The 27,429-nt window shown below is 39.0% G+C and overlaps 1 pseudogene; it reads right to left on the bottom strand.

The window, feature by feature from the left end:
• Window positions 1-11,514: 11,514 nt before the first annotated feature.
• Window positions 11,515-13,059, bottom strand: LOC121972515 (annotated as a pseudogene).
• Window positions 13,060-27,429: the final 14,370 nt, after the last annotated feature.

Below are 27,429 nucleotides of genomic sequence, written 5' to 3'. Positions count from 1 at the left end.
TGAACAATTGAGGATCCAGGGTTGGGCATACATCACTGACTTCAGTATTCTCTTAATGAAGTTTAATATAATACAAAAATAGAGGATGCGGTGGGTGGTAGTTATTGATCATGGGCTCAACATATCAATCAACGTTAAATTAAATCTAGATAAATTATCTGGCCATATGTAATTTAATTAGAAAACATAAAACACTACAAAAGAAAGGGAGAAAGCAGTGACAGTTTCTTCATATTAGATGTAAACTAAATTCATACATCCAGGACCACCACTTGAGTTTCATACAGTATGATGCTATTCTACCTAGGTGGTTTCACTATCCGAACTGCAGTATAATTGATGAATCTTTAACCTTACTCCGTGCATATTTTTTTCTCTCCAATTCCTTTGGTTAGAATATTATACATGTTGTTTACGTGTGAAGCCCGACGTTACCATTTTGTCAAAAAGTAGATAAGGTATTCTATTTTACCATTTTGGAAAAAAGATCATGCCCCAAAAGGCTAAAGGTGATAGAGTCAAGGCAAATCCTTTCTTAAACATGTACCCAAGACATGGATCACCACTCTGTTTTACAGCTTGTTGTAAAAATATTTCCTAATCATATGCACTAATCTTTTCCAATACTATGGAATAGATTATGACATGATGGTCTTGTTGGGACCGAAAAGTAGCTAGAGGGGGGGTGAATAGCTCGTCGCGTGCTTTGTGGTTGACGTTGCTTGTTTCTTCAAAGATGTGCAGCGGAAATACAAGAAACAAAAACATACAACGCTAACACTTGGGATTTTACTTGGTATCTACCTCACAAGAGGTGACTAGTCCAAGGATCCACGCACGCACACACACCTCCACTATGAAACACTCCTTTTTGGTAACTACCGAAGGCGGAGAAGCCCTACAAGACTCTCAATACAAGAAGAAAGGAAAGGGAAACAAAATACAAGCGCAAAGTTTACAATGAGTACAGAAAACCCTAACCCTAGCTTCTCTTCTTGACTTTGATCCGCCTCTTGACTTGGAAAACCTCCAAGATCCTTCAAGAACTGGCGATCTGAGCTTTGAGAGCGCTGTGGAGGAGCTGGCGAGAGATCTGAGATGAAACAGTGGAGTGCTTCCGAAGGAGACACCCGCCTGCAGCTCAAATACGACGCAACGGTCGGATCCCAATCGATTCGAAAACTGCCAATCGATCGGGGAGGCTTTGGATCGATCCACGGATCGATCCAGAGCGCCTCTGTGCTCTGGAAACACGCCTGGATCGATCCACGCATCGATCCAGCGCTTATCGCGCAAAGCAGTAGCGTCCCAATCGATCCACTGATCGATTGGGACCTCTGGATCGATCCACTGATCGATCCAGAGGCTTTATGTGCGCTGGGAAAAGCCTGGATCGATCCACTGATCGATCCAGCTCTTGATTTTGGCCCAAAACCAAGCCTCAAGCCTCTCAAACCAACATCCGGTCAATCTTGACCTGTTGGTACATCCTGCCTAGCATCTGGTCACTCCCTTGACCTGCCAGGACTCCCCACCAAGTGTCCGGTCAATCCCTTTGACCTACTTGGACTTTTCTCCTCTTGCCAAGTATCCGATCAATTCCTTTGACCTACTTGGACTTTCTTCCTCTTGCCAAGTATCCGGTCAATTCCTTTGACCTACTTGGACTTTCACCTGATGTTTGGTCAACCTTGACCCATCTGGATTTTCCCTCGTGCCTGACTTCACTCACCAGGACTTCCAATCTGCCTAGCTTCACTCACTCGGACTTCTCTTCTGCCTAGCTTCACTCACTAGGACTTCCAATATGCCTAGCTTCACTCACTAGAACTTCTCTTCTACCTGGCTTCACTCACCAGGACTTTCCTTCTGCCTGGCTTCACTCACCAGGACTTCTCTTCTGCCTAGCTTCACTCACTAGGACTTCCAATCTGCCTAGCTTCACTCGCTAGGACTTTCCTTGTGCCTGGCTTCACTCACCAGGACTTCCCAGTCAGGTATCCGGTCACCATTGACCTACTTGACTCTTCTTCATCCACACTGATCAGTCCCTGATCAGAATCTCCCCACATGAACAACTGCACCTGCATTATCCATGTGTCTACATGTATTGTCAAACATCAAAACTAAGACCAAGACTCAAGCTTGGTCAACTCAGTCAACCTTGACCTAAGGGATATTGCACCAACAATCTCCCCCTTTTTGATGTTTGACAATACCTTTAAGTTAAGACCACTTTGAGTTAAGCTAATCCCATAGCCTTAACTCTCTTCATGCAAAAGTATGAATGTTGGTTCCCTTCATTCTCCCCCTATGACCTCCCCCATAGGTAATGAAGGTCTAACTTAAACCACACATTCTCCCTCTATTGGCATACATCAAACAAACACTATCTCTCCCCCTGAAGAGATACTCATCATTGGTTACAACTGCACTCGTGGAACCTTTATCCCTTTTTAAAAACTCTCCCCCTGAAGAGTTTCTCAAGGTTGTAATCAACATCATAATGAAGGACCCATACCCTTCATTTTCCCTACATTCTTCCGCAATATAGACAAATGCCCAACCTTGAGCATTTTTCAACCACTTGAAATACCACTTGAAATAATGAGGATATCCACTCCGCATTTCAAGTTCAAATGCTCATTCATGAGCATTTTCTCTAAAGAAGGTTAACCACCCTCCAAGGTTCATGAAAAATAATGTTTCATGTCTTTAAAGAGTTTCTCCCTCTAAAGACATGGTGGTAACTTCTGTCATTGCACCAACAATGACTTGGAGTCCCTAAACCTTTAGGAAACCCAAATTTAGAAGTTTTGAGTTTCAAATGTTCAAGATTTGAAACAAACCTCAACCTAAACTTCAATTTAGTCTTCCTTAACCAATCCATCCTTGTTTTCAACATGAAAACACCCTTTTTATGTATACAAATGTATTTTGAGGGGTTTGGAATGGTTACATTGACTAAACAAGGTTCAAAATGCTGAAATCAGGCTTTCTCAGCCCAAATCAGCATCATGGATCGATTGTAGTTGGGTTCCAATCGATTGAACCTAGTTGAATCGATCCACTGATCGATTAAGGATGTGTAGATCGATCGATTGATCGATCCAACGAGCTTCTGCTCGCGAAAATTGCCTTCTGAATCAATCCACTGATCGATTCAGGCACTCCAATCGATCCATGGATCGATTGGAGCTCTGATAGTTACTGAATTTCAAATTCAGCCTGATTTCTCTCAAGTTTGTGTCTAACTATTCAATGGTGATTACTCTCAAAAGATAGCCTTCACCAAGGTTTTCCAAAATTATTTTAAAAACATTTTTAAAACCAATATCCCATCATATTCCTTGGGCTTAATGCACATGACTTGTACATTAGCTTTCCCAATGATGGGAAAACACATAACTATGTGTTTTGATGAACTTAAAACTCAAAAGAATGCACTAAATCAACATCTTGAGTTTTATTCATCATCCTAACATTTCACTTGTATCCAATGTGCACTAAAACACATACAAGTCATCTTATTGGTCTTTGTAAGATGTAAAGTTTGGTTTTGCCCTAATCTAGGGATCATGCATATCTATCTAGGCATTTTGTGGATATTGAACATCCACTTAGGATGTTACTTGTTAATACCACTTGTTGACAACACTTGTTGAAAACACTTGTTGATAAATGTCATTTGTCCTTGCTTTTAAGGAATTAAACATAATGCATGATAATGTTATGGCATACATCAAAATGAAATAGCTTTCAAAAGAAAGATTCCTATAATTACATGATATATGTATGACATGACATGGTATTTTTGTATTTTTCATAATAAGTCATGAATGAAAAATATAAAACTAAATGTGGTGTCATGGCATGTGATGGGCAAGCATAACATGGCAAGGTTTAGCATAAATAAAATTACCTAGATTACCTATCTAAGTATCCTTAATCTTAGCTAACTTAAAAGTTAAACCTAGATTGCCCAAAAGTGCTTCAAGAAAATGTCAAAACCTATATTGGCATTTCTAATTTTCTTGATTAATTTTTGCCAATTGAAATTAAGCGTATTCCTCAAATATTGGCAAATTTCATTTTTCCACAAGAGTAGCACTTTAAATTAAGGCTTACCTTGCCTTTAATTTCCTAAGAACATACCAAAATCCCAACTTGGTAGTTCTTATGTTTTCTCAAATTGTGCCAATTTAAAATAAAATCAATACTTCTCTAATTTGGCACATTTTACTCTTTCAAAGAGTAAATCATAAATCCATTTCATTTTCAAAGATTAATAATAACCTTGAAAATGCTCCTTGAGTGTCAATTTCTTCAAAGTTGGGTTAACTACCATTTTTCTTAGAGTTGACACTCTCTAGCCCATCTATGGGGTAGAGAAGATGCTCCTAGGAACCCAAAACCTATTGGTCCTCCTTGGATGCTCTAGGTATTCACTAGTGATAACTTCCCTAGATACCTTCCTAGTGACCTTGTTTGGCTTCTTAGAAACCTTGGTCACTTTTTCTAGGTCAACTCTAGGGATTCCTTCCCTTGTGACCTTGTTTGTGACTTTCTTAGACTTATTAGAAGCCTTAGTCACATTTATTGCAAAAATACTCTTAGGGATGACCTCCCTAGTATTTTTGGCTTGCCCACTAGACCTAGGATTGGTTCCATAACTATATGGAACCCTATGATAGGAAATTACATCCTTCTTGGCCTTTGGTTTGTATCCCAAACCTCTATGGCAATTGGATGACCTTTGTGCTCCTAGACCTAGGCTATGCTCATTTTGCCCTTTTAGGATATTTTCCATCCTTTTTAGGGTCTTTTCCATTTTATCAAGCCTTGATCTCAAGACTTGATTTTCTATCATTAAATCCTTAGATTTTGATTTTTCATTACACCCATGAGCATTTTTGTTTCTAGGCTTATAACTATGGTCCTTAGTGTGATTGCCTAGTTTTTTTATCTATCTTCCTAATCCTAGATTGAGAGGTTTTGGCATGATAAGCTACATGATTTTCCTCTATCATGCTTCCTATTTTCATGGTAAATAGCATTAAAATGATATAAATTTGACCTATCATGCTTTTTACCATAATGTAAAGGGGTAGACTCAATAACTGTTACCTTCTTCTTTACCTTAGAGGCTCCCCCTTGACTAGTGCCTCCTTGAGCCTTGACCATCTTCTTCCCCTTGGAGCATTAACTTCAGTAATGCCCTTTTTGTTGACACAAGAAGCACACAATGTGCTCCTTGCTCTTCTTTGTCCCGGGGGTGGTCTCCTTGAGCTTCTCCTTGTCCTTTTGTGTCACTTGACCCTTCTTCTTGGCCAAGTTGGGACACTTGCTCTTGTAGTACCCACTTTCCCTACACTCAAAACATATTATATGATTTTTATTTTTAATTGAAACATTTATACCTTCTTGTGTAGGGATGACACTTGCTCCTCCATTTGATATTTCTTGAATTTTGGAGGTGGCACCATCTTCTTCTTCTTCTTCACTTGACCCGGATGTGGAGGCCTCTTCTTGCTCCGGGTTCATTGATCTACACTCCCCCTCAATCCTAGAGGTGGAGGCTTCATCATCTTGTACATGGAACAAGGAGTATGCTCCCTCCTTGTTCTCTTCATTGCACTCCCTTGAAGATGAAGCTTCTTCTTGGACTTCTTCTTCTTCGGAAGTTGAGCATCTCTCAACTTCGGAGTCCTCCTCTTGATCTTGCTCCAATGAGTCGCCCTCTTTGGATTCCTCTTGATTCGATACAGTGGAGGGTTCTTCATGGATTGTTACCAATTTGCTCCAAAGCTCCTTGGCATCGTTGAATTCTCCGATTTGAGCCAAAATGTGGCTAGGCAATAAGTTGACCAAAAGCTTGGTCACTTTATCATTTGCCTCGCTCCTTTGAATTTGCTCCAAGCTCCATTTGCTTTTCTTGAGAAGCTTGCCCTTGGAGTTTGTTGGAGCTTTGAAGTCTTCCATTAGAGCAAACCATTGCTCTATCTCCATCATAAGAAAATTTTCGATTCTTGATTTCCAAGAATCGAAGCTTGTGGATGTGTACGGTGGAGCCACCCTTGTGTCAAATCCAAGTCCATCTTGGAATTGCATCTTGAAGTTGAGCTTCTTGAAATCTTTGACTTTTGATGAATTTGCTTCAACTTCTTCACCCTCTAGCTTGGCTTGTTTTGTTTGCCCCTTCCGGCAATGATTCCGGTGAAGAGCGACCTTGCTCTGATACCACTTGTTGGGACTGAAAAGTAGCTAGAGGGGGGGTGAATAGCTCGTCGCGTGCTTCGTGGTTGACGTTGCTTGTTTCTTCGAAGATGTGCAGCGGAAATACAAGAAACAAAAACATACAACGCTAACACTTGGGATTTTACTTGGTATCCACCTCACAAGAGCTGACTAGTCCAAGGATCCACGCACGCACACACACCTCCACTATGAAACACTCCTTTTCGGAAACTACCGAAGGCGGAGAAGCCCTACAAGACTCTCAATACAAGAAGAAAGGAAAGGGAAACAAAATACAAGCGCAAAGCTTACAATGAATACAGAAAACCCTAACCCTAGCTTCTCTTCTTGACTTTGATCCGCCTCTTGACTTGGAAAACCTCCAAGATCCTTCAAGAACTGGCGATCTGAGCTTTGAGAGCGATACCGAAGGAGACGCCCGCCTGCAGCTCAAATACGACGCAACGGTCGGATCCCAATCGATTCGAAAACTCCCAATCGATCGGGGAGGCTTTGGATCGATCCACGGATCGATCCAGAGCGCCTCTGTGCTCTGGAAACACGCCTGGATCGATCCACGCATCGATTCAGCGCTTATCGCGCGAAGCAGCAGCGTCCCAATCGATCCACTGATCGATTGGGACCTCTGAATCGATCCACTGATCGATCCAGAGGCTTTATGTGCGCTGGGAAAAGCCTGGATCAATCCACTGATCGATCCAGCTCTTGGTTTTTGCCCAAAACCAAGCCCCAAGTCACTCAAACCAACATCCGGTCAACCTTGACCTGTTGGTACATCCTGCCTAGCATCTGGTCACTCCTTTGACCTGCCAGGACTCCCCACCAAGTGTCCGGTCAATCCCTTTGACCTACTTGGACTTTTCTCCTCTTGCCAAGTATCCGGTCAATTCCTTTGACCTACTTGGACTTTCTTCCTCTTGCCAAGTATTCGGTCAATTCCTTTGACCTACTTGGACTTTCACCTGATGTTTGGTCAACCTTGACCCATCTGGATTTTCCCTCGTGCCTGACTTCACTCACCAGGACTTCCAATCTGCCTAGCTTCACTCACTCGGACTTCTCTTCTGCCTAGCTTCACTCACTAGGACTTTCAATCTGCCTAGCTTCACTCACTAGGACTTCTCTTCTGCCTGGCTTCACTCACCAGGACTTTCCTTCTGCCTGGCTTCACTCACCAGGACTTCTCTTCTGCCTAGCTTCACTCACTAGGACTTCCAATCTGCCTAGCTTCACTCACTAGGACTTCTCTTCTGCCTGGCTTCACTCACCAGGACTTTCCTTCTGCCTGGCTTCACTCACTAGGACTTTCCTTCTGCCTAGCTTCACTCACCAAGACTTTCCTTCTGCCTGGCTTCACTCACCAGGACTTTGATGGATCGAAAGCGCTAGAGGGGGGGGTGAATAGCGCTCGTGGCTATTTTAACATTTTTCGGAAATCGTAAAAGAGTTACGTAGCGGAAAGTAAAAGCAAACACAACAGACGCAGATGTTTTACTTCGTTCGGAGCCTATGGCGACTCCTATTCGAAGGCCCGCGGTCCTTGACCGCTTTCGATGGGCAACAACTATAATATCGGAAAGATTACAATTTGAATTACAATTAATGCAATAAGAAAACTAATACCGACAACAAAAGATCGAAGAGTCTGAGCTTCGGGTTGTCGACGTTGAGTAGTAGCACTTCAAGGTCGTCTCGTTGGCAGCACTTCACAGAAGAAAGCTTAGAATGTGTTGTTGTTCTTAGCTGCTCCCTCGACCCTCTTTTTATATGACATCCCGGGCGCCTGGATCCCTTCCGGGCGCCTGGAGTGTGACGTGGCCAACCAACCAGGATGCTCCACGTGGCGAAGTCGCGGCAGGGATAAAACTTGGTCCCGGGCACCTGGACCTGTTCCGGGCGCTTGGACCTCCGGGCGCCCGAATACATCCCGGGCGCCCGAATACATCCCGGGCGCCCGGACCACCTTTTTCCAGCAGGTTTCTCACCTGCAAACAAAGGTTAGTCCGAGCAAAATACCCTGCAAGATAGTGTTAGAATCTGATAAAACACAGTTAGGAATAATTGACAGTCTTCGGACTGTCCGAGTCTGACTTTGGATTCCCAACCGGAAACCCTAGGTCGACCCGACGCCTACTGTTCCCTCTACGGGGAACGCGTCCTCACCTACTTCCCTCAGGAGAGATTACCTGATGCTAGTCCGGTCCTCCAGACCGACTGGACTTCCCGCCTAGGGTTACCACCCCCTAGGACTTAAGGTTACCGCCCCTTAAGTTTTTTCTCCACCTAGGGTTACCGCCCCCTAGGACCTAAGGTTTCCGCCCCTTAGGGTTTTTCTCCACCTAGGGTTACCGCCCCCTAGGACCTAAGGTTACCACCCCTTAGGGTTTTTCACTTGCCTAACCGCAGCTAGGACTTTCCTGAGACACTCATTCAAACTTGTTAGATCACACACTAACTTAACTTTGAATCCTTTGCCATTATCAAAACAAAGGTTTGATCGTCGGATGCTTCCCGCACCAACAGACTTTCCTTCTGCCTAGATTCACTCACTAGGACTTTCCTTATGCCTGGCTTCACTCACCAGGACTTCCCAGTCAGGTATCCGGTCACCCTTGACCTACTTGACTCTTCTTCATCCACACTGATCAGTCTCTGATCAGAATCTCCCCACATGAACAACTGCACCTGCATTGTCCATGTGTCTACATGTATTGTCAAACATCGAAATTATGACCAAGACTCAAGCTTGGTCAACTCAGTCAACCTTGACCTAAGGGATATTGCACCAACAGGTCTTTTATCACAAAAGCAGAAAATCTATAAGAGGAATGAGGGTGTGTTGCACCTGAGTAATTTATTATCATGTGTCAATTAAAGGAGTAGCAACCATTAGTAGATTGTATGAAGGTGATATCAAATTTGTTAGAGAATAATTACAAAGTGACATGAAACAGAAAATGTCAATACAATTCAATAGTTATAGTGTCTATAATCCTTTTATGACATGTAAAATGCTAGTAAGAAAAGCTTTTGGTGGATTCCTTGGTGTTTAAGTGTTTTGATGGTTCATCTATTTTATTTTATGCTTAAGCTAAGTTAGAGTACCAAGGACTGACCCCCAGGGCGTAGCACAGACGATGGATGCATGACAACTCTGACGTAATGGCCAGGAGTCGATCCCCCGGGGTGATGGCCGACATGGTCGATCCCACCATGCGTTCAACGGTTGTATACCTGCATGAACCTCCCTCCATATCCGTGGGCCGGTTCTAGGGGGGTCATTAAGGTAACAGATCTACCTTTTTTAGAATACCAAGGACTGAATGCACCAGTTTTTGGTGGATTCTTTGGTGTAAAAGTGTTTTGATGGTTCCTCTATATTCATTCATGTTTAAGCTAAGTCAGAACTAATAAATTCACTGCACCTATGTAGGCCTAAGAAAGATTTGAACATCATCAACTTAACTATGTTTAATTTGAAAGACATGGATGTTAAGAAAGCAGATAGTATTGTGAAGTACATTTGTTCTGGATGGTTCTTGTTTCAATCACTCAAGACTCTTTATTCGCAATTGATTTCTTTGTCTACCACCGATATTCTCAATCTGAATCTAACCTATCAGATGTGTACTCGACACTATTTATGCAAGTAACATTGAGGCGGAAAGAGATGGCTCATGGGCTTAATTGAAAATCCAGTGACTTGAAAGTTCAGCTGGTGTACTTTTAAAACAAGCTCAATTCTTGTTTCTGAATTATTAGTTGATGAATTACGTTATCTAACTTAAAACGGAATGGTGTATTTTACATATGGTGGAATTTTCAATGAAAGTGGTCGACAACATGCTGATGTGATTTTTATTTTGTATGTTTTAATTTTAGTTTGAATTCAATTTCATTTGACATGCATATGCAGGATTTATATGCCACTGGCTATGTTAATATGTTATGCCGATCTGGTGAAAGCATGGTAGTGGAGAACTCAAATTGATCAACAGTGTGAAGCAAGTCCTTTCAAGTTTAAGCTAACAAATATAGTAACATATAACAGAAGATAACGATAAACATCACGGTAAAAAAGCAAATCATTTGCCAAATTCTTCCTAAATGGAACCTTTTATGACATTTTTTCATAATATATATACATAAAACCGTTTTAAAATATATTTCCACATCTTAAGTACCAAACTCTTCACTCATGACTTAAGTGGCTTAACATAGGACCACTCATCAAAAATAAAATTAGAATGTGATCTAACAAGACCAATCCGTGCAAAATGAAAATTCAAATACAATAACTTAAAAGAAAAAAAAACAAAGTAAAACAGATCAACATACCCTAGAGTGGTTTTGTCCTTTGATCTTAATGATTATCCAAACAGAAACAAATTAGATATTGCAGACTGTCAAAACATCAACAAGGACAAGGATTGGTGATCCAGTTCCAACAAATAGAACTTTCACAATGAAACCTCCAACAAAAATAAGTAACTTCAACAACCAAAAATGGAAATATGCAGAGCATAAAAGGAAAAAAAAACAATCATAAAAATACATGAGTTGACACATCACGTATCCAATATAAAAGCAAGGTTAGATCAGGTGTTCAACAGAACAAGCAAGCCACTAAAACCAAGATCAAAAGCCAAACCATAAGAGATTTGCAAAGAAAAAGAAGAAAAATCCATGATCCAAATGCAGAACAGAAATGCCGACGAGGCGCAGCTGAGCCGGTAATAATATGGCAGATTTGTAATATGGAGCAAGGGTCGAATCCCGACAAAACCGGTGAAAAATGTCCTCCCACATGGGGTCTACTCAATACCTGATTTACTCTCTCCCAATTACATGGATAGTAGATGGGGACTAACAGAAATCAATAAAATACCCTGAAGAAAGCAATAAATCCAGACTGGAAAAAAAAAAGCTTAAATCACAATAATTACCTCGTAACCCACAAATAAGATTACTCAAAGTTGATTTCCATCAGCAACCACTTGGCCTTCATTCATTATGATGCGTATACGTCCCCTCGGATGGGTCTAGTGGCTAGCGCATGAGGTGTTGCCACAATGAGGTCTGGGGTTCGAATCTCGGGAAAGTCGAGTTAAATACCTCCCTTATGTGCTAGTCACTATTCCAAAGGCTAGTAGCCGCTCGTGATTTACCTCCTCCGTGTTGGCGTTGGGACGGGTTGGCGGGGGTACTGTAGGCGAGCATATTCGTCTTTTTGCCACAATTATGATGCGTATACAATTACAGAAAATCACCTTGTTTCATTGTCCTAGCCTGCAACATGCATTGTTGTATCTTTAACTTTACTCTATCCATATTCTTTCTTTCCAGTTCCTTAATTAGAATACAGTTTGTGTTTTGTTTAGATGTGAACCTTGTCATGACCATTTTCTCAAAAAATAAACAAGATTGTTCTATTTTGCCATTTCGGCAAAGTCCAGGCATGCCAACAGATTATATGTACTAGAGTCAAGGCTAATATCTTTCTTAAACATGTGCCCAAGTAAATACAAAAGGACTCCCACCCATTTCCATTTACAACAAAGTTTCAATAAGGGTGTGTAAGTTTTGATGTCAGGCTTGCAATCAAATTCTTGCATTGAGAAGACTAGCTTTAGAGCATTCTCTGCCTCAGAGTAATCACAGGAAGCTGAAATTAAGGTATTGAATGTGGTCACATCTGGTAAGATGCCGTTTTTCCTCATTTGCTCAAATATGTGATGTGCATCTCGCAATTTTCCTGACTTCCCCATTAAAAAAATCAAAGAATTATAGAATGAGGTATCTGGAGCACAACCAGCATCCTTCATCATCTCAAATACCAACAAGGCTTCTTGAATTTCTTTGGCCTTAGCCAAAGAATGCATTATTATAGTATATGTGGCAACATTGGGTTGACACCCATGCCCACGCATCTCATTAAGAATTGCACTGGCCATTCTAATGTTCTTTTCCAAGCAATAGCCTTCAACCAGAGAAGTGAATGTAATCACACAAGGGGTATAACCAAATTCTCTCATTTCCTCAATTATTCTTATATCCTCTTCTATTTTTCGTGCTTTACTCCATCCATGAATCAAAATATTAAAACTACTAGCATTAGGTTGTACTTCATCCCTCAATTCCAAAAATGCATCTCTTGCATGCTTAACACTCTTCTCCTTACACAAGGTATCTAATAGTGCATTAATATAAATGGTATCTTTCCTAACACCAAAGCTCTCAATGCTTTTGAAAGTCTTTATGGCATCACCGCACCTACCGGCTCCAGCAAGCCTTCTCATCACCTTGGTCATGGTAGTTAGTGACACTAAGCCTCCAAGACAAACCATCTCATTGACCAAACTCCACATCACATCAAATTGTTTCGATTTCCCTAAAATGTCAACCATCATATCATAAGAAATAGAAGAGTGTTTGAAACTTGCTCGAGCACCAGCCCACCTAAAGAAGCCAAAGGCTGGAAACCAGTCATTGCTAAATCTCTTCAATATCGTATTGATCAAAGCCTCAGAAATTTCTACATTGCAACCAACAAAAGCTTGGAAGAGATCTTCAAAGACGTGATGTTCACCTTAAAACTTTACATATCTTATCAACATCATTGTCGTCTATATTGCAAGGCTCCTTTCCATAATCTAACCTAGAGTCCGTGATTTTCCTTTTGGAATCACTAGCTTCCAAAAATTCCAATTTAGTCTGGAGCACAAAATCATCGGCGTCCACATAATTATGCTAGTCATGTGGATGCCTAAACCAATTAGGGAGCTCTGGTGAATCAGTTAAGTTCCGATAAAGATTTCAAGGCAATGAAATTCGTTGTCACACAGCAAATGAAGAAATCAAGAAAAATCGACCACATTGAGCCATCACACAGGCATCTGTGCAATATTCCCTAGGTCAAAGTTGACCTGGTTAACAACGCTTGACATGGCTCAAGCTTGAGTCTTGATATTTGGGTTTCGATGTTTGACAATACATGGAGATTGTAGGTATATTCGTTAATTTGGAGAGATTGTTGGTACAATTCTCCTCTGGTCAAGGTTGACCAGTTAGGTGTGAATAAGAGTCAAGTATGTCAAGATTGAACGGATACTCGACTAGGAAGTCCTGGTGAATAAAGCCATCCAGTTGGGAGATCCTGGTGGGTGAAGCCAGGTGAAAGACCTAGTGAGTGAAGCTAGGTAGAGGAGAAGGCCTAATGAATGAAGCTAGGCAAAGGATAAGTCCTGGTGAGTGAAGGCAGGCAGAAGGAAAATCCTGATGAGTGAAGTCAGGTGAAAGACCTAGTGAGCGAAGCTAGGCAGAGGAGAAGTCCTGGTGAGTGAAGCCATACAGTATGAAAATCCTGGTGAGTAAGTCAAATGAAAGATCTAGTGAGTGAAGCTAGGTAGTATGAAAATCCTAGTGAGTGAAGTTAGGTGAAGGTCCTAGTGAGTGAAGCTAGGCAGATTGAAAGACCTGGTGAGTGAAGCCAGACACGTGGAAATCCAGATGGGTCAAAGGTTGACTGGACATCTGGTATTGAGAAGTCCAAGTAGGTCAAAGGATTGACCGGATACTTGGCACAAGGAAATCCAAATGGGTTAAGGGTGATCGGACATCTGGTTGAAGGAAGTCCAAGTGGGTCACGGTGGACCAGACACTTGGCACGAGACGGTATATCTAAGTGGGTCAAGGAGGACCGCACTTAGTGGTCAGAAGTCCAGCGAGAAGTTGGCAAAGTGAAAGTCCATATGAGTCAAAAGTTGACCAAAGTCTTAGCGGTTGTAAGTCTAATAGAGAGTTGGCATGGAACTAGGAAGTTCGGACATAGTAAACTTCCGAATGCCAAAACTTTTGACTCAGATATCGGAATGAGGTGATCTCGGATGGGAAACGAAGCTAATTTCAAGCTCCACACAATTCTCTTCTTTCTAATCGATTGGCCAATCGATTGGAGGGGGTTCAATCGATAGATCAATCGATTGGTTGACGTGATTTTGTACAAAAAAAGGTCAGGATAGATTAGGTAATCGATCAAAACTTCCCCAATCGATTGGTCAATCGATTAGAAGAGTTTCTGAGTGAACAGTGAGCTTCTGAATCGATCAGTTGAACAATTGAAACCTCCAATCGATCGGGTAATCAATTGGGAGGCTGGAAAATTGCACGATAGTCTTGGAAACCGCGTGAGACATGTTGAATCGATTGGGCAATCGATTCAAGCAATTTTCAAGAGCACAGAGGTGCTCTAAATCGATCAACTGATCGATCCAAAGTCTCCCCAATCAATTGAGAGTAATTCAATCGATTGGCATTCGACCGTTGGCCCTGAATAAAGTCGTTGCGAGCGTTTTCTTCAGCACTACTTCGCCCGATCCTTCTCAACACTTCAATGCGACATTTCCAGAGCTCACCGCCAATTCTTGAAGCTTCTTGGAGTAAGGTGTTTTTGCACTTCCAAGGTTAAGAGGCGTTTCAAATAAGAAGCAGAAGCTAGCTAGGGTTCATTATATAAAATCTTGTAAGATTTACTTGTATTTGCTTCTTCTTTTCTTCTTCTTGTTGTTGTATGAGTTTGTACAAGGCTTCTCCGCCTTTGGTAGTTACCGTAAAGGAGTGTTTCTACTAGTGGAGTGTGTGTCGCGTGTGGATCCTTAGATTAGTTACCTCTTCTTAAGGTGGATGCCAAGTAAATCCTAGTGTTAGCGTTGTATTTGTGTTTCTTGTTCTTTCCGCTGCATATCATCACCAAGAAATAAGCAATGACGAGCGCGACGAGCTATTCACCCCCCTCTAGCTACATATCGACCCTAACAAGTAGTATCAGAGCGAGGTCACTTTTCAACGGAATCATCGCCGGAAGGGGCAACAAAGCTAGAGGGTAAAGAAGTTGGAGCAAAATTCATCAAGTCAAAGAATTCGTCAAGAGCTCAACTTCAAGATGGAATTTCGAGATGGACTCAGATTTGACACAAGGGTGCCTCCATCATTTACAATGACGAGCTTCGATTCTTGGAAATCAAGGATCAAAAATTTTCTTATGATGGAGATAGAGCAATGGTTTGCTCTAATAGAAGACTTCGAAGCTCCAAAGAATTCAAAAGAAAAGATCCTTAAGAAGACCAAATGGAGTCAAGAGCAAATCCAAAGGTGCGAGGCAAATGACAAGGTAACCAAATTATTGGTTAGTTTATTGCCAAGTCCAATTCTATGTAAAATTGGATAATTTGGAGATGCAAAAGAATTGTGGAACAAATTGGCCAAGCTTCATGAAGAACCCTCCACTGTACCAAATCAAGAAGAATCCAAAGAGGGCAGCTCATTGGATCAAGACCAAGAGGAAAAGGACATCGAAGTTGAAAGATGCTCAACTTCCGAAGAAGAAGTCCAAGACGCTTCATCCTCAAAGGAGTGCAATCAAAAGAACAAAGAGGGAGCATACTCTTTGTTTCATGTGCAAGAGAATAAAGATGACGAAGCCTCCACCTCTAGGATTGAGGGGGAGTGACATTTAATGACACCGAACCAAGAAGAAAGAAAAGCTTCTACTTCTAGGTCAAGCGAAGAAGAAAAAGATGGTGCCACCTCCACAAATCAAGAAAAGTCAAATGGAGGGTCAAGTGTCATTCCTACACGTGAAGGTATAATTATTTCAATTAATAATAAAAATCATATTATATGCTTTGAGTGTAGGGGAAAAGGACACTGCAAGAGTAAGTGTCCAAAATTGGCCAAGAATAAAGGTCAAGTGACACTTAAGGGCAAGAAGAAGCCCAAGGAGACCAACCCCACAACAAAGAAAAGCAAGGAGCACATTGTGTGCTTTTCTTGCAACCAAAAAGGACGTTACCGGAGCCAATGTTCAAAGGGGAAGAAGTCGATCAAGCCAAAAAGAGGAAGCACAAGTCAAGGGGGAGCTTCCAAGGTAAAACTCAAGGTATCATTTATTGAGTCTACCCCTTTAAATAATGGTAAAAAGCATGCTAGCTCTAATTTATTTCATTTTAATGTCATTTACCATAAAGATAGGAAGAATGATAGAATTAAGGAAAATTATGTAGTCCATCATGCTAAAACCACTCAACCTAAGGTTAGTATGGTGGAAAATAATTTAGGCAAAACTCTAAGGATTCTAGGTATTTGCCTAAGAAAAAGAAAAATCAAGGTGTTAGTGAAAAATCTAAGGTTGAGGTGTTATGGAGAGAAAATCAAGTCTTGAAGTCAAGACTTGATAAATTGGAGAGAACCCTTAGAAGAATCACTAATGAAACACAAGGGTTCAAGAATCGAAACCTAGGTCTAGGAAAACAACAAGGGTCATCCAATGGCCATAAAGGTTTGGGATATAAACCTAAAACCAAGAAGGATGTGCCTTCTTATCATAGGGTTCCATATAACTATGGAACCAAGCCTAGGTCTAGCGGTCAAGTGAAGGATACAAGGAAAGTTATCCCTAGGAGTATCTTTACTATGACAAAAGTGACTAAGACTTCTAAGAAGTCTAACAAAGTCACTAAGAAGGTCACAAGGGAAGTAATCCCTAGAGTTGACTTAGAGAATGTGACCAAGGCTTCTAAGAAGCCAAACAAGGTCATTTGGAAGATAACTCGGAAAGTTATCCCTAGTGAGTATCTAGAGAATCCAAGGAGCACCAATAGGTTTTGGGTTTCTAGGAGTATTTTCTCTACCCCTTAAATGGGTTAGAGAGTGTCAACTCTAATTGGAATGATAGTTAATCCAACCTTGATGAAATTGACACTCGAGGAGCATTTTCAAGGTTTTTATTAACCTTTGAAAATGAAATAGATTACTTGTTTACTCTTTGGAAGAGTGAAATGTGCCAAGCTTTGAGGAATTGAATTTAATTTTAATTGGCACAAATAAGAAGAGCACAAGAAATGCCAAGTTGAGATTTTGACATTTTCTTAAGGAATTAAGGGCAAATTTAAGCCTTATTTTAAATTTGTTTACTCTTTGGAAGAGTAAAAAATGCCAAAACTTGAGGAATTGGAATCCAATTTAAATTGGCAAAATTAGGAGATGCGTAAGAAATACCAAGTTGTATTTTGGTATTTTCTTAGAAAGTTAAAAGCAAGTTATGCCTTAATTTAAAAAATTGATTACTCTTGGAAAGAATAAAGTGTGTCAAACCTTTAGGAATTATGTGTAATTTTAATTGGCACAACAAATTAAGAGTAAAAGAAATGCCAAAGTTTGGCTTGGGCATTTTCTTAAGAAGATATGGGCAATCTAGGATTATTCTTAGGTTTAGCTAAGGATTTAAGGACACTTAGATAGAAAATCTAGGTATTTTATTTAAGCTAATTGTCATGCTTTGTTTGCCCATCACATGCCATGACATCATTTTTGCATTCATGCCTTATCATGAAAAACACAAAAATACCATGTCATGTCATACATACATGATGTAGTTATAGTAAATTTTTCTTTTGAAAATTATTCATTTTGATGTATGCCTTAACTCATCATGCATTATTTTTAATTCCTTGCAATTAAGGATAATGACATTTACTAACAAGTAACATCCTAGGTGGATGTTCATAATCTAAAATGTCTAGATAGATATGCATGATCCCTAGTTTAGGGCAAAACCAAACTTTACATCTCACAAAAAGTTATAAGGTGGCTTGTATGTGTTTTAGTGCACATTATATACAAGTGAGATGTTAGGATGATGAACAAAACTCAAGATGTTGATTTAGTGCATTCTTTTGAGTTTTAGGTTCATCAAAATACATAGTTATGTGTTTTCCAATCATTGGGAAAGCTCATGTACAAGTCATGTGCATTGAGCCCAAAGAACATGGTTGGATATTGGTTTTGAAAATCATTTTGAAATGCTTTTGGAAAATCTTGATGAAAACTATCTTTTGGTAGTAATCATCAATAAAAAGTTAGGCACAAACTTGAAGAAAACACTAAAGTTTTTACAAGTTTTCAAGTTTGTGTCAATCTTTGAAAATAGGAAGTATTTTTATAGAAAATTATTTTTCCTTGATAGTGTATACCCTAAGTAATGTCTACACGAATTTTAATAATTTTTAAAATTTTGTAGAATTTTTGGGGAGTTTCTGATATTCACTGAAATTGAATTTCAAGTTCTCAGTGCTTCATTCGATCACCCAATAGATTGGAGTGCCTCAATCGATCGGGTGATCGATTGAGAAGGCATGTTGTTGCGAGCAGAAGTTCGTTGGATCGATCCTCCGATCGATCCACATAGCCTGAATCAATCCAGTGATTGATTGAATCCGGTTCATTTGATTGAGACTCAACCTTAATCAATTGAAGTGCTGATTTCAACTGGGAAAGCTAAATTTCAGCATTTTAGATCATTTTTAGTCTAGGTAACCATTCCTAACCCCTCAAAACATATTTGTATACATTTAGGGGGAGTTTTCATGATGATAACAATGATGGATTGGTTAAAGAAGACTAAGTAGAAGTTTAGGTTGAGATTTGGTTTTATTATTGAATTTTTGAACCTCAAAACTTCTAAATTTGGGTTTCCTAAATATTTAGGGATTCCATGTCATTATTGGTGCAATGATAGAAGTTTGAAGCATGTCTTTAGGGGGAGTTACTTTTCAAAGACATGGAACTTATTTTCTAAAACCATTGAAGGTGGTTAAACCTTCGTTTAGAAAAATAATGCTCGAGGTTGAGCGTTGAAAAATGATGGAGAGTGGATATCTTCATTGAGGGGTTATGGATGCTCTAGAATGAGCATGATAATGTGGAATAATGCTCCAGGGTGATCATTTAATACAGTTAAGGGTATGTGACCTTCATTGTTGGATTAGTTGACGCTCAAGGGTGAGCGTTGAAGATAATAAAGAGCATAGGACCTTCATTATGGTGTTGTGAACAACGAGTGAAGTTGTGAACAACGGTGAGTAACTCTTCAGGGGGAGAGTTCTTTTTGATGTGTGCCAATAGAGGGAGAATGTCGGGTTAAGTTAGGCCTTCATTATTTAAAGAAGGAGTTTGCCCTCTAGGAAAGAGGGAGAATGAAGAAAACTCTCATTCATACATTGCAGGAAAGGAAGTTGAGACTATGAGATTAGCCTAACTTAAAGGTATTATCAAACATCAAAAAGGGGGAGATTGTTGGTGCAATATTCCCTAGGTCAAGGTTTACTTGGTTGACTACGCTTGAGATGGCTCAAGCTTGAGTCTTGATGTTTGGGTTTCAATGTTTGACAATACATGGAGATTGCAGGTGCAATCCTTCATTTGGGGAGATTGTTGGTACAATTCTCCTCTGGTCAAGGTTGACCAGTTAGGTGTGAAGAAGAGTTAAGTAGGTCAAGGTTGAACAGATACTCGACTGGGAAGTCCTGGTGAGTGAAGCTAGGCGGATGGGAAGTCCTGGTGAATAAAGCCAGGCAGTTGGGAGATCTTGGTGAGTGAAGCCAGGTGAAAGATCTAGTGAGTGAAGCTAGACAGAGGAGAAGATCTAATAAGTGAAGCTAGGCAAAGGAGAAGTCTTGGTAAGTGAAGCCAGACAAAAGAAAAATCCTGGTGAAAGACCTAGTGAGCGAAGCTAGGCAGAGGAGAAGTCCTGGTGAGTGAAGTCAGACAGTATGAAAATCTTGGTGAGTAAAGCCATGTGAAAGACCTAGTGAGTGAAGCTAGGTAGTATGAAAATCCTAGTGAGTGAAGCTAGGTGAAGGTCCTGGTGAGTGAAGGCAGGTAGATTGAAAGACTTGGTGAGTGAAGCCAGACACGTAGAAATCTAGATGGGTCAAAAGTTGACCGGACACCTAATATTGAGAAGTCCAAGTAGGTCAAAGGATTGACCGGATACTTAGCGCAAGAAAATCCAGATGGGTCAAGGGTGATCGGACATTGAAAAGCATATTATTTACTGCGTGTCACGATTGGGCTTATCAAATTAATAAAATGTATTTTCCACTGAACCCCTTAATTAAATAATAATGTCGTAGTAACGAGCCCAGGATCGATCCGAGGAACCAACGGTAGAATGTAATTTAGGATTGTCTTTTTATTCCTATTTTTGGGGTTTTCGATATAAAAATGTAATGGGGGGATTTAAGCTTGAATTTAAATCTAACAAATGAAAAGCACAGCGAATAAAAAACTACACTACTGCTGAAATTAAAGCTAATTAAACTACAGAAAACTAAATTACTCACTAATACTTAACCCTAAGCTAAAGCAAGATTAATAACAACTTTAAAATCAATCGAAACTAAATTACTCCAAACATTTGAATTAAAACAATTAAGCTAAAAGAAAACTATGATTACTGAATCCAAATAAATCTACCAACAATAAAAAGAATGCATAAAAGAAACCCTAAACCATCTCAACACCAAACCAATTCTCTCGGTAACTTCTCCTTGCCGTCACACAAGGAAACAACGGAGAACACTCCAACTGTAATCGGAAAAGACAATCTCAGTAGCTACACTCAGCTCAACCTTTACCAGCACCATCGGAGACCACTCCAAACAGAACTAGTGAAAATTGGAGCCGCCCAACTCAAGAAATCTGAAAATCTGTGAGCTGCAACCTCAGATCTGATGTGGAGAAGATGATGGATGGAATGTCGTAGGGAATGGTCCAGTAGCAGTGGAGGAACACCGCCAATGGATCGGAACCACCGATTGGAGGAACACCTCACAATCGGCAGCGACAGGAACACCTTGAAGCGAGGTCACATCATCAGGAGATGGTAGCAAGCAGCTGAGAACGTCGTCGGCGATGAAATTGGCCGGAAAATTGATCTAGAGATCGAGATGGGGTCGGAATCTCGCTGGAGAAGAACGCCGCGGGACGCAAACAGTGCTGTGGAGATCGACGAAGAGAAAGCACTGTAGCTTCTGTGTTTTAAATCAGATCTGGATCTGAACGGACGGCTGAGATGCTTTGGAGCTAAATCAATGGTGGAAAGTCACCTAAAATCCGATCTGAAGGTACTGATCTTGATCTAGGGTCTGGATCTACTCTCCCTTAGGTCGGATCGACCAGATCATCACTGGATGGTCCAGATCTTCCGATCTTCAATGAACGACCCAGATTAATCCGGCTGGATCAATGGCTGGATGAACTCAGATCTAGATCGAAACTTCTGGATCTTCATCAATGGCTCAAATCTGCTCTCCATTAGGTTGGATCGGCCAGATCTTCAACGGATGGTTCAAATCTCTCCTATTCTTGATAAACGGCCCATAATGCTTCAAAGCTTGATCTTCTCGTTTGAACTCCGATTCAAGCCCAATTTTGGTCCAAATAGATCCAAATCCAAGATCCTTTGATGCCTACAAAATAAGAATCAAGTATTAGCATCAAATAACACAAAAATACAATAATTTGCAATTAGGTCCAAAATAGATACAATGCACAAAATATGATGTAACCATGATTTAAACCTATAAAATCAACATCAAACCATGCATATATGAATCAAAATAATGCAATGAAATCATGGTTATCAAATCCCCCACACTTAGCCTTGAACGTCCCGTGCAAGTAAAGAAAACTAAAAATCATCTCCATAGAAAATTCCCTAGCAATACCTAGAAGATAGTAAAAGGAATTTAAGTAAGATCATCTAAAGATCACAAACAATCATGAATACAATCCAAACAATAATCAGTAGGTATGGTAGTTTCAATCAAATTGAAAAAATTAAGCAAGTTGCAATCTCACAAGGTTTTTACCTATTCTAACTCTCACACTCAAAAATGTGTATAAGTGGAGCTCACTCAATGCAACTCACAACACTTCACTGCCATAAGCTTGCTTATATTCTAATTCTCCACCACTATAAACATAGCATACATGAATCAAAAGGATTTTATCATCAAAAATTTAAAATGGAGCAATAAGAACAATTTAAGTGAATGAAGTGGCAAAGGAAAAGGCATTAATGAAAAAAATGAGAAGATGAGAGTATTGGAGGAATATACTTGATGAGTTGACTATTTTGATGTGAAAAGAGATGAATACCATTTGTTTTTATCAATTCAAAAGACCAAGCTAACCTCTCCTTCAATTTGATGACCAACATAGAATCTTGATACATTGTCTCCCTTTTGATACTCTCTTGAATGTGCCAATTTTTTTTCTTTCTCACTGATTTTCACTTCAATTCCAGCATTCCAACACTTCAAACCAATTTATGGACAACTCCCTCCCCCACACTTAAAATCTTGGCCGTCTCGGACAATGGAATACATCATGAACCCAAAAACATGATACTCATTTCCATTGTTTCTGTGTTTTTCTTCCTGCTACAGGTTTTTTTTTTATATGTTTCTATTCTTTTGGAACTCAAGTAACCAAACCATTATGATTTAAAACCTCAATTACAGCAGGAACTCAGATTATCACAGCTATCAAAGAATAAGAATTTCAGCAACTTGCATTCCCAGATTGTGCAGAAATCTCACTGTCTCAGAGCTGTAATTTCAAGATAACTGCAACTAAAACCATTTAGAGTTCAGTTTACCAAAGAATAACGTGCAATATTAGTCTAACAATTCATTTCCAAATTAACTCAATCCCATCTAAGTTGATACAGAGGTTCCATATATGCAGAAATCAATATCACAGAATTTTCAGTTTGGATTCTATAAAAACTTCCTGCGTTACAGATAATCCAACTCACTGAATTCGTCTCTGAAGTACAGCTGAATCTTCATGTTCAGAGCACTACACAAAGAAATCATACTCCACAGATTTGAATTGGCACCCATATAAATCAAAAGTAAAGGCTGAGTTCTAGTTTTCCATATATCAGTCCAGAAATTGAAATTCAAAGTGACTTCAGCACAACAATTCTCAAATATGTATCCTATATTCTTTTCTTCCATCAGAATCTAGGACTCAAGTTACAGAATTCAAAAACTAAGGTAACTCCTACTGCCTTATGAAAATTCCAGTTTAGCAAAGATTCTCATTGCTTAAAACTGTATATTCTCTCAGCAAGGAGCAAATTTCAGCATTGAAATGCAGCTACCAATTTCTGCATATCAGAATTCAAATCATGCATTTAACAACACTTGAATACTTGGCCGGATTCATGAAGATTAAGCTTTGAAGCAAACATCATTCAGCACTGAGATGTTTAGAACTTGACTTCAAAACAATGCAGATCAGAAATGGCATAATTTCTACAATCTTTCAGCACTTCTACAGTTAGTTAATCAGATTCCAGGAATTCTGATTCTGATTTCAGCAGCCCCTGACAAGTTCAATTCCAATTGATGTTTGTAAAGAAACAATATCTAGAGTTGGCACACAATTAAGTCCAGCTTAAAGATCAAATGTATCTACCAAATTCTGACTCCAAGAAATCAGTTACACATTCACATATTGCAGAATTCAAATTCTGTTCTGCTAAACTTCAGAAACTGTAAACTCACAAAATTCCAGCTTATCTAACTCCTCTTAATCCAACATTTAACTGATAAGAATTGGCACATGGATTCCTCACAAACATTTGTATCAAAATCAACTTCATAAATCAGAATTTTTGCAATGCAATCACACAGTCCAAATCAGAACTTATATCCGTTGAATTCTGGTTTTCCAGTTTTCAGTTTCAGCAATGTAGAAACCTTGTTGTACACTTACAGCAGCAATAGATTCCATTTTCTTGGTAATTAATCTCAGGATCCACTTATGGAATTTCAGCACAGGCTTTTAAGTCTCTAAATTGACATGGTTATGCATCCTGCAGATTCTGCGCTCACCGCTTCAATATCAGAGATTAATTCCCAGAATTCTCACTGATTACACTAGTAATTAAATTTTGGTACACCATTTGATACACAATAGCCACCAGCTTCTATAATGCAATTAAGACCATCAACAGCAGATTTTTATTTGCTTATAGATTTCTGTGACATCTGAATAACTGTAACTTCAGAACTCTGATTTCCATGCACTGCAATTGAGCTAGAAAGCTTCATAAATCCAATTTATAATTCAGCGTCTCAGAAAGACCAAAGGTCAGCTTCCTAGATTTACAGATTTTATATCATAAAGGAATTTGATAAGGAAGACAATAGAGAAGCAAGAACGTCAATTGGAATTTTACTGATCACACTATGAAGAAGACTTTGCACACAAAATCTCCAAATTGCTGCAGATTTACAGATAAAGAACAAGCTTCACAGAATTCTGATTCAGCTTCTAGTTTCAGAAAATAACACTTGAAGAAATTGAAGTTCGAATCATGTAGAGTTGAATTAAAGAGAACATTTCATTTGACACTCAACTGATTAGAACTCGAATTCTCAACAATGCTAATCCGAAATAACATCAGGATTTGGCACACAACATGTATCAAACATGTCATTGATGAAACTTTAATTCCAGATTTTTGGTTCTGCATTGTACAAAATTCCAGCAACAAAATCTAAATCCAGCAGCAACCTTTATCCTCTGCCATGTTTTTTTTTTAATAACTGAAAGCAGCTAGTTATTCCTTCAGTAATGTCATAGAAATTAGCACTCAATAGACCAAGTTTTCAAAAATAATCTTTGTTGAAAATGAGTTGCAGATTCTGCAGATTTTTTTTCTCTGATTCACTCAGCAATCCACACTTTTATCAGCTACAGCTCTTATTCTGCAGAATTCAATCTTGTTTCTGACCAGAAAATGGGTTGAAAAGTTGGCACAAACTAGCACATCTCAGATAACACTCATCTCACATTTTCATCTTTAATTTCCTCATTGTTGCAACTTATAGCATTCTGCCTTTGTATCAACTATACATTGTTTAACCACCAAAATCTCAATACTTCTTCATCTTGCTTCTTAAGATCCCTTACAATGCATCACTGTGAATCCTACAGGTTTCAACATCTCTTAATAGTTACAATCCATATCTCAATTTTGGCACAGAACTGCCATATTTCTACAAATCTGCACTTTCTTCATTTCTGTCTCTACCTCTAGCTTCCAGTTTCAGAAATCCATTCCAGCAGGAATACTCCAAAATTCAAATTCAAAGAAACTTAAATTTCATTTAATACTATAATGATTGGAGTATGAATATAGCTTCCTGGATTCAAATTTTAAAATTTGGGCAGAGAAGACAATATAAGACCAACAACTTCATGTGGCTTCTCACTGATTATAAGTTTTATAACCAAAGACTTGGCACACAAGCAATCTGAATTCTGTATTATAGAATTCAGCTACAATCACATTTCATCAGCTACATATTTCCATTTCAGCAACTCTAACAATTCAAAATCTGTCCACTAGGTTTTTGAAAAGCATGAAAAGGACATAACATCTATTTCTGCTAACACAAGAGCTTCACTTAATTTCCCATTGGTTTCAAAAACTGATTTCCTTAAATTCACTGACCAATCCTTGAAGTTTTAATCTCCATACAACATCTTAGTATGCATTCAATAAATAACAGCTTAAATTCTGTTCATTCCAGCTCAAACACATTGAAATTCAGGTTGGCACATTCCTACAATTCAAATCTGCATTCCTGCTTTGTAGAGATTCCAGTTTCATACTTAATATCATTTCTTTTCTACATTTGATCTCACCTGATATCTGGAATTCACTTCTGGCTTGAAATCCAGCAAGGACTCACTGTACTACACAAGCATAACCTTTCAACACATTTTTTTTTTCAACTCAAATCTCAGCAAACAGGTTATTTCCATATTCCAATCCAATAGTTTGATTCAGCATTCAAACCTGAAGTTACAGCATTTCAAATGTCAAGTAGCACTCAAAGAATTCACTTAGTTATGACTTCTGGTTGATAATCTGTAATCAATTTGGCACAGAAAATTTTGAACTGTCCTACTTGAGTATCAGCCAAACAAATTCATCTTTTCTTTTCTTCCAACAGAAACCTTGGACTCAAATGGAATTGCTTCAACTTTTGAATTCTGAAACACAATTCTGTTAAACACAATTCTACAACTTCTGCATTCAGGTTTTTATAACTGAATTTCTGCAATTCCTGAATCTTTATGAACTATGGCAATCAATTGCTCACTAACAATTAATTTGAATTCAATTCATTTGGCTAAAAACTATACTCCAAAAATTAGCGCAGAATACTGCCCAAAGAATAGAATTCAGCAACTTCATTGAGTTTCCAGCAACTTGAGATTTTCAGAATTTAAGCTTTCCTTCTCTCTAATCAAGCCATAATCTTTAATTCTCATTTAACTTCCAGTAAATGCAAGCTTGAATTCCATTGTTTCCTGATCAGATAGCTCCAACACAATGTTCAGATTCAGCATTTTTTTTAAATCTTCTTCAACCTATGTCTTCAAACAGCTTGAACGTATCACCAAAGTAACAATTTCTAGAATTCAAGACTATTTAAGCTTGCTCTATACATGAATAAACTCAAGGAATGATTAAGTTAAGCATTCAATCTAATGAACCATCTTTGATCATATGTAATTTCCAATCATCATGAACTTTGATCATATGTAATTTCCTCCCCCACACTTAATTCTTTGTCCATCTAGTCGATTCAACTCACCAAGAATTCAACCAAAACTCCCAATGAAAGAATGACAAGCAAAGATACTAAAGAATTCGAATTCTAGATGAGAATGTTTCAAGAAAATTGTGGAGAAAGGAATTAGAATTTATGATGAAACGAAAATGACAAATATCCTTCATTTCATGCATACATATGCTATTGTGACTTTGAAAAGAAGCAAAGCAAGTTCTAGAGTTCAATTGCTATGAGTACATGCCACACAAAAGAAATTAATGAAGTATAGGCTTAAGGTGGTCCTCTCTAGGTAATATACATGCAATCAAGCTCAACTAATTAAATTGGAATTCACTACCATTTTAACCAATATCATGTAAGTAAAGTATCCAATCATGTCAAATGACCTAAAGTTGATGATCAAATTTAAAACAACTTTTACCATCTTAAAAATATAACTAGAAAATTCCATTGAGACTTTTATTCAAAAAGAAATGCTATGTACTAACAAAATTACAAAGTATGAAAGCAAATTGCAAAGGAAAAGTATTAAACTAAAGAAAACGTATCAAAAAGAATTTATTAACAAAGCATGAATTAAAATGCAAGAGTAAGCAAAATTGGAACTAACTCCCCTTTAATTCCCGGTGGTTGAAGAAGGTTTAGAAGTAGAATCCACCCCGGA

This window comes from Zingiber officinale, chromosome 4A (assembly GCF_018446385.1).
Source record: "Zingiber officinale cultivar Zhangliang chromosome 4A, Zo_v1.1, whole genome shotgun sequence".
Lineage (NCBI taxonomy): Eukaryota > Viridiplantae > Streptophyta > Magnoliopsida > Zingiberales > Zingiberaceae > Zingiber > Zingiber officinale.
The sequence above is the reverse complement of the archived record's forward strand: the minus strand, read 5'-3'. Positions and strand labels throughout refer to the sequence as shown.